Source organism: Lissotriton helveticus, chromosome 9 (assembly GCF_964261635.1).
Source record: "Lissotriton helveticus chromosome 9, aLisHel1.1, whole genome shotgun sequence".
NCBI classification, from domain to species: Eukaryota; Metazoa; Chordata; class Amphibia; order Caudata; family Salamandridae; genus Lissotriton; species Lissotriton helveticus.
In genome coordinates, this window is record NC_136070.1 from 247,304,248 (window position 1) to 247,319,238 (window position 14,991).

General features: G+C 45.1%; 1 pseudogene; it reads right to left on the reverse strand.

The window, feature by feature from the left end:
• Positions 1-9,007: 9,007 nt before the first annotated feature.
• LOC144783679 (28S ribosomal RNA) overlaps positions 9,008-14,991 on the reverse strand; it is a 9,204-nt pseudogene continuing 3,220 nt past the window's right edge.

A 14,991-nucleotide genomic window follows, 5' to 3' on the forward strand; every position in this document is an offset into this window, starting at 1 on the left:
AAACACGTGTTGGCTTATGATTTTGGAACATTAAACAGGAAATGAACACTATAAGAACGGACTATAGATCTTATTACAGCCTCCACTTGTGCTCTTGATCACTGAATTTTGAATATTCACTATGTGTTTGGATTTAGCTTGACTATTGCAAGTTACTACGCTGACGTCACACGTGTTCTCCCCCTCGCGCCCTCCCGCCACGAGCAGAGGCCACGCCCCTTTTAGGCCACGCCCCTCTGTCCCACAACCCCAGAGCACTATAAAATATGTGTAATTCCCGGTCGCGCAGCGGGCGAGCGCAGCGGGCGCGACGTTTGCGCGCCGAAGGCGCGCCTAAGGCAAGCCCGTCTGCGCCCGTCCGTGACCGACCGGGACTAGGGGCTATACCCCCTGCAGGATCCAGCTCATCCACGGTCAAACCCATCTGCTACACCCGCAATGACCTACTAACTCTCAACAAAACCACCACGGTTACTAGATCGCACCCATGCATCCAAACCGGCCCTGGCCTATCTTATGGACCTACCTCTTGCCGCTCATGCCGATGGTCAAGTTTGGGTCAACTCCCAACTGTTCACCACACATTCTCCACTAGTAATCAGCTGGAACTGGACTGCCTATATTTCAATGCCAGATCTCTACCTAAACATGCACTAGACATCTGGGACATATTGACATCCAGGAACCCTGACTTGGTTTTTATTACCGAAACATGGTTATCTGATGCCAGCGCTCCAGACCTGGCCAACGCCCTTCCACCTGAATACAAAATAATCACACAAAACAGACAAAGCAAAAAGAAAGGAGGTGGAGTCGCGGTAATTTTCAGAGACCACCTAACATGCCTCACGGAGACGATAACCGTCTACCCCGAACATGAGATACTACCATTTAAAATTCTCGTAGAGAACCTTATCATATTAGCCGGTGCTGTTGTCTATAATCCACCAGGACAACAAGCTAGCATCGGCACTAAATTACTGAACCAACTGCTTCCATCCTCCCTGAAACATAAAAATTACATGGTCATTGGTGACTTCAATGTCCACTATGAAAATACTCATGCCCCTGGACAGCTAAAGTATGACATGGAAATCTTTCAACTCAAGCAGCTGGTCGAGGGCCCCACGCACTCAGTAGGACACACCTTGGATCTCCTCTTTACTAATATGGAGTCGATTACCATGAAGGAAATCCTCCCCCTGTCCTGGTCCGACCACTCCATGCTTTCTTTCTCTCTTAAACTTCTCGGTAAACCCGCGAAGTCCAGACCCACCCTCCCCACCACCAACAGAGCCTGGAGACTAATCAATGACTCCAACTTCCAAAATCACTTTCTGGAGATAGACTTCACTCTGCAGGATGACTCCCCCATCTGTAATAACGTCACTCTGCTAGAAACCGGAATTCGCCAAACGCTAGACAAACTAGCACCCCTGCGGGAATTAAGAAAAAAAACAACTACCAGAGAAAAATGGTATACCCCTCTCCTCAAAAGCCTTAAAAAGGAATGCCAAAAAACTGAACATCGATGGAGACAAACCAAAGACTCAGAAACTAGGGCAAATTATGTCACCAAGCGGAAACAATACATTCTTGCCATTCGAGATGCGAAAAAAGCATTCTTCACGCAACGAATCCATGAAAACCATAACTCCGCAAAAGAAATATTCAAAATTGTAAAGGAGCTTAGTAATCCATCCAGTACCTCACAAACCCTCACCCCCTCAACTGAGGCCTGTGAACGTATCAGCACCTTCTTCGCCGAGAAGATTAACAAAATCTACTCCACCTTCACCCCCTCACTTTCCCCTTCCATGCCAGGTAACCCCGATGAAAATTTGCCAACATCAGACAAAGACAATGTCCATTCAGATGTAGGCAACTCCCCACGTCTAACCAACTTTCACCCATTTTCTGAAAATGAGGTATTATCAGTTTTAAAGACAATCAAATCCGGCTCTCCCGCAGACCCATGTCCCCATTTTGTGTTTTCCGAAATTGCACCGACACTTTGCCCTTTCATCACCAAACTTTTTAACCAGTCCCTCACCACCGCGTCCTTCCCAGAAATCTGGAAACACGCATCTGTAACCCCCCTCCTGAAGAAAGCCGGATCCGACATCCTTAACCCGGAGAACTACAGGCCAATTTCCAAGCTCCCTTACCTCTCCAAGGCTTTGGAGAAAATGGTTAATTTACAACTATCCAGATACCTGGAAGACAACTCACTTCTGGACCCTACCCAGACCGGCTTTAGAGCCAACAATAGCACCGAAGCAACGTTGCTGGCAGTGTCGGACAGTGTCAGATGCATCACAGATCAAGGGGGATCTGTGGCTCTGATACTGCTAGACCTGTCAGCAGCGTTTGACACGGTATCACACGACTGTCTACTAAACATCCTCCTGAGCAAAGGAGTGCAATCTTCTGCGCTAAAATGGATTAAATCATTCCTTAGCAATCGCACCCAAGCAGTGCACATGGGCCAATTTCATTCAAAACCCTGTCCCATCGGCTGTGGGGTCCCACAAGGGGCCTCACTAAGCCCCACTCTCTTTAATGTCTATGTTTCATCTCTGGCCGACATTGGAAGAAAGTGGGGCATCGGCATATGTTCTTATGCCGATGACACACAGCTGATGGTGACAATGGAGGAAGGGTCGGAAACAACGAAGAAAAAACTTCACAGTTGCCTCTCCGAAATGGCAGAATGGATGCGTAACCATTGCCTGAAACTAAACGCCGGGAAATCGGAGATACTACTGTTCGGAGGAGCCAAACTCTCATGGAATGATACGTGGTGGCCACCGTCTCTGGGATCAGCCCCCATCCCGAAACAGTACGCCAGAAATCTTGGTATCATGATGGATGACGCTCTGTCCATGAAGGACCACATACGCATACTCTGGGGCAAAGGTTTCGCAATTCTCAAACTTCTGGCAACATTTTTTTCCTGGATACCTCTGGATTGTCGAGGCACAATTACCCAGGCCCTCCTGGTCAGCCGCCTGGATTACGGTAATGCCCTGTTCGAAGGGATGAACGAGCAACTGTTCTCCCGCCTACAGGTCCTACAAAACCAGGCGGCTAAACTGGTCTGTAACAAAGGCAAGCGAGACTCGGCTTCCGCATGCCTTAAAAAACTTCACTGGCTACCAATGCGTCAGAGGGCCACTTTCAAACTACTCTGTCACGCGCACAGAGCTCTCCACAAAATGGGCCCTACCATCCTTCAAGGAAAAATCGAATTTTACATTCCTAACAGGAATCTAAGATCCAACAACTCAGCCCTGGCGAAACCCAAACGCATTTACAAGGCAAGGACAGGTGGACGCGCCTTCTCATATTTAGCGGCTAAAAGATGGAATGAGTTACCTGCGGACCTCAGACACACCACAGACCTCCTCCAATTCCGCCAAAAATTAAAAACCCAACTCTTTCCCAAAAACAAACTTCCCAGCACTGTTTCAGCAGTCTCCTTTTTAGGTCTCGCCCTGGAATTCGCATCCGAAGGATGCGTCCAGGGCTGGAGACTTATAGCGAGCTGACACGGGGGAATGACGGACAAAAAACTGTCACGCGCTTCTCCCCGGCTGGATTCAGCTGCTTGCACGCGCACCAACATTCACGCATGCGCACATACACAGCCACACCGCCACTCACGCATGCGCACATCCATACACAGGCACACACACCCCCGTCGCACCTACACACAGAGACCCCCCATCTATGGCCCAGGAAGCGGCGAAGCGCCAGCGTGGCTCTCCCCGGAGCAGCGGGAGAGCCGCTCATTTAATATGCGGCGCAGCCCATAATGCCTTGCAGGCACAGGCATACACACAGACACACACACAGACAGACGCGCAGACACACGCACGCACACACACACGCACACACACACACACACACAGTCACGCACACACACACACACACACACCGCGCCCCCCACTATGCCCCACTTACCGCATCAGCGGCCTCAGCTGCCACCGGTCCTCTGGCCATCCACTCCGTGGGCGCGGGCTTCTCGTAAAGACGGAAGTCCCGCCCCACGACGGCCGTGAGCGTGCACATCCCAAAACCGGAAGTTCGGGAGTGTGCACGCTCACGGCTTCTTGTTGTTCTGTTTTAGCCAAACAACTCCGCCATGTCACCATGTCCATTGGCGCTGCGTTCTCTCAGACGGGATTGTGGCGGAGCGCAGAGACTAGTATTGTGTGTGTTTTGTTGTATTAAAATCCCGAGGCATTTTAAATTCTTGGAAGGGAATGGTCTGTACCGGTAGCAAACCAGTTCTGACCGCCACTGTAAAAACCTCTTGGGAAATAATGGATTTTTTTATGGCCCTTTTATTCGTGTAATGTGACTTTGTTGCTGAATTCATTAGCCTTGGACCACGGGGTTTGTACGTTCTGTCTAGTGTGGAAATTGATTCGAATAGCTAACTAAGGTAACATTCCTCCCATGTAGGCATACGCCATACTTGTTCCTCTAATAGTGCAGCTGCTCACCTCCCAGCCCCCCACTCCCCCCCCCCACCCCCCGTGTGCTTTTCTAACACTGTGGTGTGCAACATGCACTTTGTGATTTCAGTTTTTGTGCTAAAAAAAACCTGAGTCTTAGGTGGTGAAGAGCGCATCATCTGTATCTCCAGGGATTTGGTTGAGTCTGTGCCAGTAACCACGTGCGCAAGCAGGTCAGAGTAAGGCATTTCTGTCAATGTTTCCATCGGCTTTGCTTTCACCTTGCCCCCTCTGCTGCCCAGGTGAGTGAGATCTGGCTGATTTAATTGAACACCTGCCTTTTTCACTCAGTGCTGAAATGAGTCCCGCAATGGAGTTTTGCAACGGCACACCACAAGTCCATGAATTTGTGTTGTTTTAGAAATTATTTTAATGCCCAATTACAATTTTGATTGCGTCGAAAAATGTTCCTTTCAAAGCCGTCTTATTTTTTTAATCGAAATTGACTGGGATTGCTTCGGTGTTTGCTAAATTATCAACTAAAAACAATGGATCAGTTTTAGTATTTTGCCTCTTGGAAACTGTCATGAATTTTCCCATTTACGGATGTTCACTTAAATTATAACTGGCATAGTGTTATTTTTATTGGTATGTTTAATTTAAAAGTTAAGTGTAATGGTTCGAGAAAGCAGTCGTTTTAATCTGACCCGCAAGTGAAGTGGCCATCCCAAACTAACCGATAATACAGGGGTGCATTCCCAGCCCAAATAATAATGCTAATAACTCGAGTTTCCTGCAGGGCTCCATACAACCCTTCTGTCGTCTCCAAGAGCTGTGAACAGCGGGTGCAGGTTTATGGCTGGCTTGCCTGGATGCTCGCCTGTCCTTGCTTGCTCATAATATAGTATCAGTTTCCATACATTTTTGTATATGACTGACCACTTGCGGGTTGCAGGGTGTGATAATCTTTGCTGTGTTTACATCTGGGCCGAGCCTTCGTGCAAACGGTGGGTGGGACAGTCGCTGCATGGTGGCTTGTGGCCTGTTTGCACATAATACTCCTAGTGGTGGAAAAGAGAGTGGGAGGGGCTCAGAAGAGTTATCTTTCATATTTAATATAGCTTTGACAGAGACTGAACGCGAGCCAAGCTCTTCGGACTTCTTTCAGAAATCGGCATAAGTCGTGTGCAAATCTGAAACAATGCTCCTGTCTCACTTTGATGTGAGCATTTATCTGTGCCCTGCTGTCGGCTAGCACACTCTGATCTTGGGCACTTCTTGTCCGAGTTCTCCGTTGGATTAACTTCTCATTTCCTTCCAATTTGTGACCTTTGTTCAGATGGATTATAGCAGGAAAATGTGTGTCCCGTGTTTGTAATTGTGAACTCTCATTGCTGCTGCTGCTCTCACAAGGACTATGCCAAGGAGGTGAGTAGCTATCACAGAGACTGTGTTGGGTTTTCTGAGTCGGAATTTTTGATAGCAGATTATTTCAAAAATAAAATGGTGACTTGGTTGAAACTCGGCTAGCTTCTTCGGAAACGCAGAGTGATATAATCCAACTCTCTGGCATCCGAGTAACACAAGTCCTACTCCATTGAAAGTGTTAATACAAACATGACCGTCGCAGATCCTAGACAGTCGGAGCGGTTTTTACCTCGTCATTGTTCATGTAGCACATTTGGTGCTTGCGATGTTTATGCTTACTTTTCACAACTTAAAAAAATCTGCGTGGCGAGACAAACTCCAGTTCTCCAAAACTTGAATGTCAAGTCCTTTTGCTTCTTTTTAGGTCTCGCCCTGGAATGAGCATCCAAAGGATGCGTCCAGGGTCGGAGACGTATAGCTAGCTGTCTCGAGGGAAGGAAGGACGAGAAGGTGTACGAGCTTTGCTTGGATTTCTCTGCCTGCACGCGCACCGCCACTCACGCATGCGCACATACACAGCCACACCGCCACTCACGCATGCGCACATACACATCCATACACAGGCACACACACCCCCGTCGCACCTACACGCATACACAGAAACCCCTCCACACACACCAGCCCCTCTCCTCCCGGCTCCACTCACCGGTGTCTGGCAGGCGCTCCCCGGGTCTCCAGGCTCCTTCCCTTCCTCCGCAGCTGCAGGCTCTCCCCACATCACGCGGGACTCTCTCTCCACATGGGAGCCCCGCCTCCTCAGTGCGCCCGCTTCGCCCCGCGGGTCTTCACCCGGTCCCCCATCTCGGGACCGGGACTTTAAGGGAAACAGTATCCAGGGCTCCTTCCTGGTCACGGGAGCCCCGGGGCCGCAATGCTCACGCCACTTCCTGCTGCCGGCTCCTCGTCCTGGTTGCACGTCAGGTCCCGGGCCAGCAGCCAATCAGAGCGCGGCCCGGGAAAGACGTCACAGGTGTCCCGCAGTACCGCCCCCGGCCTGCCTGTAACGAGGATGTTTTGCGGTATGTATTTATGTATTTATTTAATTTGGCATTTTTATATAGCGCAGACTTTACCCGAAGGCGGTATTTATTTATGTATGTATTTATGCATTTTTATATAGCGCAGACTTTCAACACACAGATTAGCGATGTGAGCCACACTTAAGTGTTTTTTGCGGCCCTAAGTCGCAACGCGTTTTTTATGTTTGCGTTTTTAAATATCTTAATCATGTTCCTAAACTGGTATTTTAGTGTGCCCTATATAAATGCTGTAGATAAGCCAAATTAATCTGGTGGTCGCTTTTAGTTGTATTTTGTGTGCATGCTTGCATTGCTAAATCAGTTTCTTTCTCATCTTCTGTGCTTCTTGAGGGTTCCTCTCCTTTAAACCCAATTTCTTTTCAAGCTGAAGGACCAGGTATATCATAAGTGTTAAGCGTTGGTCCATCAGGACTAGATTTACTTTGAATTTGCATGAAAATCACTAGCCACGTGGGGGGGTGGGTGTCAGAGTGTGAGCAAAAAAAAGCATATACCATTTTAGATAGTTTCTCCAGTTGTGCCCTACTGTCACAAAACATAAGTAAATCCCAATGCTGCTGTGCCGATGTTTGGGGAAAATGTTGTGGTTGGCATATGAAAACCAGACAACGAATAATATACCTGGAATTAAGATGTCGCATGAAGACAAAGTGATCTAGGCAAACCCATTATATACACATGCAGTTCAATACACATGTATGGTTTTTAATGCGTACAAAGTAACATTTGAGGGAAATGTACTCTGCTCCTTGCAGGAGTCCTAGGCATATCCAAAAAATCCAGTAACTTCATCTTAATGCTCCCAAACATGGGCAGTAATTAAACGACAAAACTAAAACAAAATAACTGTAATTTTAGCCCAGCAGCACTGCCGCATTTTTTTTACTCAACCAAACTCCATCAAGGCAGTCTTTGCCGTTTTAAGGAAATGTTGTTTTTCCCAGATAATCATCTTTTTGAAAACTGGTTATTTAATAACACTGATATGCCTAGGACTCCTGCAACTGGAGAAACTATCTAAAATGGTATATGCTTTTTTTTGCTCACACTCTGACACTTACACCCACCCCCCCCCCCCCCCACATGTACATGTGTACTGGATTTTTTACTTGGGTGGATGTTACCGCAAATAGTTATGTGTTCAGTTTGCATTTGAACTTAAGGTGCGTCTCAAAAATATTCTTAAAAAATACACATCACCTAACTGTACGCTCTAGTGACATTCTTTGTTCGAATTACATCTTATGGCTTCTTCTGGCATATTTGAGTGGGAAAAAAACTGAACATGTATTCAGCATTTCGAAAAAAAGTGACCTACCTTGTATTGGGTTTATATGTCCCTTTTTATAAAAACAAAACGTAACTACTGCAAAAAAAAAATAGCCAATGCCATTTACAATACTAAAAGCTCAAACTTTGCCTAATGCGAGACCTATTGCATTGCAAATGCTTGTTCTTACAGCGCCGTGATATCCCATGGGATGAGTGTCGCGCTTTACAAATACAAGAAATAAATAAATAAATAAATATGCAGCAGGCTTGTCTGAGGTGATCGCAATGGAGGGATGGCATCGAATTAAATGGCTAAGGGATGTTAAGAGCCTATTGGGGGAGCTGGGGTTGGATGACTCTTGGGCTACCCGTTCTGCTCCTCCCAAAGCCACCCTGAAGAAACTATACTGGGAGTGGGTATCGTCCAAACTCATTGGCAATCCTCGTCACTGCAACTCGACCGCAGCATTCCTAAGAATCAAAGACGTGGTTGCATATGAGCCTTATCTGGACCTCATTTCTATTCCATTGGACAGGGCTCTCTACTTTAAACTTAGAGTGGGTACCTTACCTTTAGGCAACCTGGTGTCCAGGTGGAAATCATCTTCCCAGTCCTCACCCTTCTGTGCTCTGTGTTCGACACGGGTGGAGACGGTGGCACACATTCTTTTTGAATGCCCGGACTATTGTGCTCCAAGGAGGCGCTGGCTTACACCAGTGTGCAGACTTTTAGGTACACGACTGCATTTGGTGGCCCTCCGTATCTTATTGACTGATACATCATCCCCCATTGTTTGTGGTGTTACTAAATTCTTAAAATGGGTATGGGTGATCCGTTCTAAAAGGCTTTCCATTTCAATTTATTTCTTTTTTAATTATTTATTACAACAGTGTTGATTGTTTTATCCTTTTTAAATTTATAATGTATTTCATCTTTGCCTTAAGAATGTAATTTCTAATGTATGTACTGCTTTTAAGATATCTATGTATCGAAATAAAGCATATATCACTCACTCACTATTGCAACAACACATCATCCGTAGGGTAAAACTAACCTGTCTCACGACGGTCTAAACCCAGCTCACGTTCCCTATTAGTGGGTGAACAATCCAACGCTTGGTGAATTCTGCTTCACAATGAGAGGAAGAGCCAACATCGAAGGATCAAAAAGCGACGTCCCTATGAATGCTTGGCCGCCACAAGCCAGTTATCCCTATGGTAACTTTTCTGACACCTCCTGCTTGAAACCCAAAAAGTCAGAAGGATCGTGAGGCCCCGCTTTCACGGTCTGTATTCATACTGAAAATCGAGATCAAGCGAGCATTTGCCCTTCTGCTCCGCGGGAGATTTCTGTCCTCCCTGAGCTCGCCTTAGGACACCTGCGTTATTGTTTGACAGGTGTACTGCCCCAGTCAAACTCCCCACCTGCCACTGTCCCTGGAGTGGGTCACGCCCAGCGGGCGCTGGTCGCTTGGAGCCAGAAGCGAGAGCCCCACGGGACTTGCCCCCCTGCCTCACCGGGTAAGTGAAAAAATGATGAGTAGTGGTATTTCACCGGCAGCCCGATGGTCTCCCACTTATCCTACACATCTCATGTGTAGGATAAGGGCCAGACTAGAGTCAAGCTCAACATGGCTTTCTTTCCCCGCTGATTCTGGCAAGCCCGCTCCCTTGGCTGTGGTTTCGTTAGATATTAGGTAGGGCCAGTGGGAATCTCGGTCATCCATGCATGCGCGTCACTAATTAGATGACGAGGCATTTGGCTATCTGTACCACCTCGCGGTGGCTCATTCTGGGTTATTATGCCGCCCATCAGCATCAATTCGGTTTTGCTTCCAACAATACAACATTCTTTCGCTCCGGAGTACAGCCACACTGAACGCGGTCCTCACTGGAACTGGGATCACATATAGGCCAGAGATAGTACACCCTGCAGTACTATTCCAACAATTTTAAGATGGTCTACGAACAGTCCTGAGAAATCAAAATGTGATTAGCAGGACATCAATAATCAATGTGTGATAATTATGTGTATGCAATTATTTGAGACCTATTCATCATTCAAGACATTTCAATAAGTATGATGTACACAACTATATCTAAATTGTTCTAAGCACACATTAAAAAAAATACGCATCTACAAATTGCACATCTAATTAGAAAAAAGCACATCTAAAAAAAATTCACATCTATAAAATTCACATCTATACTAAATCTTGTGTCAACTATACACCTATATGTTAAAACATTATGCTTTATAAGGGTGGCATGGGTGCTGCAAGAAAGTGTACATCTCAGTATAAGCTTGATACTCAATTGTCCATGAATACTTGGCACATTTTAAGAGTGTCCATTAAAGTAGAAAGGCAAACATTTTTCCTGAATGGGAATGGCATTTGCAGACCTAAATCAGCCAGGACAACATCATTACATTGAGGCCAAATACCACGACATCCAACGATAAAGTCATGAAATTTTACAGTGTTGCATTTTGTGAGATCTTTGATTTGCTGTGACAGATCTTGATAGTATTTCACTTTACTCTCAAACGCTAATTCAAGAGAATTCTGAGAATTTTCATAACGAATTGAAACATCAATCACTATAGCTGTACCATTTTTGGTAAACACTACATCTGGTTTTCATAGTTCTCCTTGATTATTCTTAACATGAGGTTCCCTATATGCCATCCAACCACACCTTTTTGCTCTATCAATGAGCAATTCCAGAATTTTGTTATGTCTTTTTATCCTAATGTCCTTAGTTTTAGGACATGCGCCTGAAATATGAGAAATTGTTTTACAAACATCATTACAATACCTACATGTAGCAAATGCACGATTTCTTCCCCTAGTGGTTTCCCTGGTATATAAAACATTTGCTCTTAACATCAGCGCAGCTATGTACTGGTTTTCTTTCATTTTGTTATGCTTGCAGATCCAGAAGTTTGAGGTTGGATTACTTGCTAAGTATTTTATACCATCACCTTGGACAGGGAGATTTGCCCATTTCTCAAATACTTCTTTTCTCCAATCATATGTTGCTAACAAATTCAATACAAAAGGGGGTGGTGATGGATGGAGCATCTGAATCAATCAAACACTCACACCCAGTCAAAAGATCTGGGTTTAATCCATCACCGTTCTTTAGCCCATTCTGCCACCCCAGTTCAGACATGGCTATATGCAAATCAGTCTGACCCTGTGCCTCATGGGAACAGTCCAGCCCGAACTGCCAAGCCATGTCTTCCCTGGACCGGAAACAAGCTTCCGAGGACCGGTTTCTGGCATTCCAGCCATCTTCAGCCCGGCTTGCTTGAATCCAGTGGCAAAGTGAGCAAGGGACTCACGTCTGAGCATACCCTGCCACACTTATGGCGGCCAAAATCGGTACAAAAGGGGTGGTGATGGACGGAGCATCTGAATCAATCAAACACTCACACCCAGTCAAAAGATCTGGGTTTAATCCATCACCGTTCTTTAGCCCACTCTGCCATACCAGTGCAGACATGGCTATATGCAAATCAGTCTGACCCTGTGCCTCATGGGAACAGTCCAGCCCGAACTGCCAAGCCATGTCTTCCCTGGACCGGAAACAAGCTTCCGAGGACCGGTTTCTGGCATTCCAGCCATCTTCAGCCCGGCTTGCTTGAATCCAGTGGCAAAGTGAGCAAGGGACTCACGTCTGAGCATACCCTGCCACACTTATGGCAGCCAAAAGCGGTACAAAAGGGGGTGGTGATGGACGGAGCATCTGAATCAATCAAACACTCACACCCAGTCAAAAGATCTGGGTTTAATCCATCACCGTTCTTTAGCCCACTCTGCCACCCCAGATCAGACATGGCTATATGCAAATCAGTCTGACCCTGTGCCTCATGGAAACAGTCCAGCCCGAACTGCCAAGCCATGTCTTCCCTGGACCGGAAACAAGCTTCCGAGGACCGGTTTCTGGCATTCCAGCCGTCTTCAGCCCGGCTTGCTTGAATCCAGTGGCAAAGTGAGCAAGGGACTCACGTCTGAGCATACCCTGCCACACTTATGGCGGCCAAAATCGGTACAAAAGGGGTGGTGATGGACGGAGCATCTGAATCAATCAAACACTCACACCCAGTCAAAAGATCTGGGTTTAATCCATCACCGTTCTTTAGCCCACTCTGCCATACCAGTGCAGACATGGCTATATGCAAATCAGTCTGACCCTGTACCCTTGGATGCTTGATTCCGTTCTGGGAAAGACATGGCTTGGTAGTTCAGACTGGACTGTTCCCATGAGGCACAGGGTCAGAGCTGATTTGCATATAGCCAGTGTCTAACCCAGGGTGGTGTGGAGTGCAAAAAAACAATGGATTTAGGCCCAGATCCTTGTACTGGGGTGAATGTATGACATTGTTCTACATTCTGTCCATCAACTGTGTTTTTTGCTAACAATTTCAAATCATAGCTCAGAAACCTACTGTCTAAAATGTTAAGTTTGTGTGTTTTGATGATGTTATCAATTTTTTCATTCATATCTTCTCCTGCATACATAAATAAATGAGCTATGTACAGGTCTGGAGCTGCCCTGAGATACAATAAACTATTGACTTTATTGAGACCAACTTGTGTACACAGTTTTGGTATACTGAGGCCCCTAAATGATCTTTTCGAATATAGGAGACCATCACATGTGTATGCAGGAAGGTGTAGAAAGTGTTTGACATACTTTTTTTTATTGTTTGATCCAGAACATTTAAAGTTTTTGCTTCTGTTCCAGTCATTTCCAATTTGAATGATAGTTTAGGTACCAAGTACTGTCACAACATTTCTATTTTCTGCGTGGGCTTAAGTGGTAGGTTATCAAGTTTTTGAGCCCAATTGACAAGAACCTCATTAATTTTGTTGTTGCTTGTATGACCAGTGTGTGGATCAAAGTTCAATCCGAGGTATCTCTCACTTACTCCTGGATGAATATTTTCAATATTTTCGTTTTCAAATTGCCATGGTTTACAGTTGTTAATCAGGATTTTCTCTTTATGGTGACTGATATAAAATCCTTGTGTCTTTTTCACATTAAGTTTTAATCCTGTAGTTTTACTGAACTTTTCAATGATTTTCAGATTTGTACTCATTCCTTCCCAGGTACTTAGTACTGCGATGTCATCAGCAAAGGCGAGAGCGGTGATTTGCTCAATAAGACCATCTGATCCAAAAGTGAAGCCCTTGCCGTTTTTCTGAAGATCACAGATCAGAGTTTCCATTGCACTGTTAAATAGTAGTGGGGATAAAGAATCACCTTGTTTGACCCCAGATTTCATTGTTATTTCAGGAGTTGCTTCGCTGTTCTTTCCCTTCAAAGATGTTGTTGAGTCAGTGTACAAGTCCTTTATTATGTCTCTGATGTATGATTAGACCCTTTGCCTTGCGAGACTCTGTATAATGTGACCATGGCTGACAGAGTCAAATCCTTTCGATATATCTATGAACACAACTGCTAATGAGTGACTGTTTTTTCATGCCCCCTTTATGATATTTTGCAGGAGAGTCAGATTCTCGAGACAACCTCTCACATTCATGAAGCTTTTTTGTCTCGTATTCAAGTCAACAAAAAATGAGAGTCTTTTAGTTAGTATTTTTGTGAATAACTTCATGAATGCAGTACCGATAGTAATTGGACGCCAATTACTGTTTTTTTTAAGTTCACTAATCGGTACATTCTCGGGTATCAAAATTGATCAGTTCTTTTTGATAATTTCTGGTACTCTTCTCATCAACAACCAAGACGATTGAATTCTGGGCAGCAGTCTTGTTTGCCTGTGCACTTTATACAAGTCATTCAGACCAATCTTATCAGGCCCCACTGCTTTCTTTAAATTGGAGTTCTCAAAGGCATGAGTTATTTCGAGCAGTGTTATTTCTTTACATAGATTTCTAATTTCGTAATCCTCTGGTATCCAAACAATCGGCATGAAATCAGGATTTTTCTTGTTTTCTTTCTCAATTATGTTTTTGTAGTATTGAAAGATTTCATCAGCACTGATTTGGCAAGTGGCATCTTCTGCCCCATCGGTGATAAACCTGGGAATTTTCTTTTTGTCTTTTTTAAACATTGCCTGGTATTCTTTATAGCTGTCCTTTGCTTTGGCATAATTTTTCTTGTGCGTCCGATTAAGCCTTCTGTTTTTCTTGTCTTTTTTTGTTATCTTGTTCCCTACTGAGGCATTCTGGTGCTCATCTTGAGCAGAGTTCGTAGGCTCATTATTGAGTTCACTTGCTGGTTCATTTGTCGGTACACTTGCTGGTGTAGGACTTATATCAGTGGTGTTTTCTGCAATATAAGTCACTACCTCATCCATCAGATCCATGGCAGCATCGTGTTGCTCTACGTTTTGGGTGTACTTCTCGATTTCTGTGATTCTGTCTTCCAGCTCATCAAAGTTCTTGATTTGTTGCGCAGGTTTACGATTGATAAAGTCTCTGCGCTTTTCTGTTGTTACTTCCATTGTAACCTCTGGTTCATTGCAAGAGCCATTTTCAGAAACATTTGATGCTTGCAGTACATCTTTTGCGGATTGTTTGCTTTTATCTCTTCTATCTCTTCTTTTTTCTGCAATTTGTTTTCTGTTATTATCGTCCAAATGTGGTACCATCATCGCATTAATATTCCTCTTATTTTCATATGCTTTTTTCCAATTCTGCTAGTAGCAGTATTTCTTCCTGGGACCATAATTTTGACGGTTTGCTGCTTGCTAGAGCTGCTAGTCTAGCTCATTTTGCGCTCTTGGATGCGCATGCCGAGCATGTTAGGAA